This window comes from Prosopis cineraria, unplaced genomic scaffold (assembly GCF_029017545.1).
Source record: "Prosopis cineraria cultivar Desert tree isolate PC_DT_omini unplaced genomic scaffold, ASM2901754v1 PC1, whole genome shotgun sequence".
Taxonomy (NCBI): domain Eukaryota; kingdom Viridiplantae; phylum Streptophyta; class Magnoliopsida; order Fabales; family Fabaceae; genus Prosopis; species Prosopis cineraria.
In genome coordinates, this window is record NW_026555332.1 from 17,757,806 (window position 1) to 17,760,256 (window position 2,451).

Sequence of the window (2,451 nt, forward strand, 5' to 3'; positions counted from 1 at the left end):
CATGCAGCTTTCATAGTGATATGTGGCACAATGAGTTCAATCTCACTTGTGCTCATGCTTTATACGTCATATTGTCTTTCAACCCTTCAATCTTATCAATACAAATGCCCAAACAACACAAAATATTAACTCAACATTTAAACCATGATTAATTCACTAATTACTAATTTACTCTTGATTAGCAACTAGTTTCTAGGACTGGAATTCAGGATGTTACATTCCATAACCTTATTCAAGTTTCCTTTCACTATTTACTCATCACATACTAGAATCTACACAAAATTGGCAACCAAAGTCACTTTCACCATTGACAAAGAGTGCCAATAATCATAGTTAAACATCTAGTTAATACCATTCCCCTTATTCATGCCCATTTCCACTCTCTACCTTTAATTACCATTCAATTTAGGCACTACACACCCATTATCAAATTTGTTCCATTACTCTCTCTCTCTAGCTTAGGTCAAATTGTGTCTATAGCTTTAAAGCTCTACCATTCTAACTTAAACTACTCATAAAGTACTGATTTAGTCCTAGAGGACCTTTCTATTACTATAAGGTAAGAAATCAACTCCTTAAAACTTTTGAATTTAATTTCTCAATAGTTAAAACTAAGAGAAATTAGGATAGAATTAGAGATTAAAGTAGTACATGACTTACCTAATAAGTAACAAGTCAAAAACATTGTCCTTTCCCCTGAAAATCATTACCTTAGCAAAGCCTCCCTATCTTCTCCACACCTGACCCTCTCCTTTTTGTTTCTCTTTCTATTTTCATGAGCTAGACACATTCTTACTTATCAAAGTTCTACATCACACACCGCGACGCACCCATCCTTTGCTGTAATGCATGGCATAGTGAGGGAAATCCTCACTGTACTCACTCATTCTGGTTTGCAATATCATTCCTTCACTAATATCTGTCTATATAACATCCTAATGAGTTAATATAGCACTTTACTACCCAAAATCCTAATCTCACATTAAATTACTAGTTCATTCCATAATCAGTCATTAATATAGGATTAGAAATTCGGGATGTTATAGGTGGCACCTTCTGATTAGTTGTTGATGATTCCAATATGTGTCTAGTTAATCCCATATATCATCTACATTTTAAGTTGATTTAGACCATGCAATATAGAGTGAAACACATCCAAATGCTTCAGCTTTGACCTCATAGACTCTTAACTTCATTTTCCTAATTGATGCGCGAGTCACATGTCATCTATGTAACAAAAATCACATAATTTAATTAAATAACATGTGACATGATGAAATCTAATTAAAGTTCAAAATTAATTTCATATTTAGAAGAGAGAATTTATTAAAATAACCAAGTTCTTGGGTGCACAAAATAATATAAAAATTTTCACACAAATACAAATCGAAAATTAGGTCAAATTAGCACATTTGAGAAAGTATTAACTTTTACTTAATTACTTCCAAACTAAAATAAATTTATTAAATCCAATTTGATCACTCCTCTTCTGCACTAAATACATTTTGTCAATTTTTCTTGTACATTTTTTCAAAATTTTATTTTTGAACCAAAATACCCTTAGTGCACAAAACCTAAATACTTAGGCAAATTTTCAATTCTAATGCAATATATGTGAACTAAGATAATAAAACCTTATAAATGATCTTAATTGATATAGATAAGTGTGTAACAATCTTGTTCTATCTTAGTTAAAGTGTTTGAAAACTATAGTAATGGTTCTTCATATATTAAGTATTTTTGGTTAACTTTATGTCATGTATATTACAATATTTAGGTTGCCTTTTTTTGGAGCTTGTCGCTTGTAGGTAGGTTTTTAGTTTTTTTTTTTGAATAGGGCTGTAATAATGTTGTTGGTTGTTTGTTTTCCTAAATATTTTTTAACCTTTGAGTTATCATTCATAAATGTAATAATTATTTGTAATGACATTTTGCAATCTTAGAATATAGATTTACAAGTTTGTTTGGCATTTTATTGTTCTCTTATCCCACTTGAGGTATTTGCAATTACATAGCCTTGGCTATTACCTTTCCTTTTGTTTGTGGCCTCATAATGTTGTATTAGGCTATTAATTTAAGGGATTCTTGAGTCAACCAATCATTTTTGAGTAGTTTTTAACTAATGTTTCTTAGATAATAGTTGGTTCTATAGTTTCAATTTACAGGTTTTATTTATTTAAAAGAATTTGGTATTGTTTGTTGAGTGATTTTTTGTGTCATCTAATAGTCAATCTCTTGAACAACAATACTTGTATTTGTGATTCAATTGACCAAATAAGTATTGTCTATAGATCTATCCGTGCGAAGTCAAATTTTTAATACTACTAATAGCATGTTCAAAGTAGAGAAGTCCTATTAATCAATTAGGAGTCCTTCCTTGTTTATGATTTTTTATTTCTAGAGTAGTTCAATATATTCAATATACAAGTAAAGTGTTTTCAATATGATTGT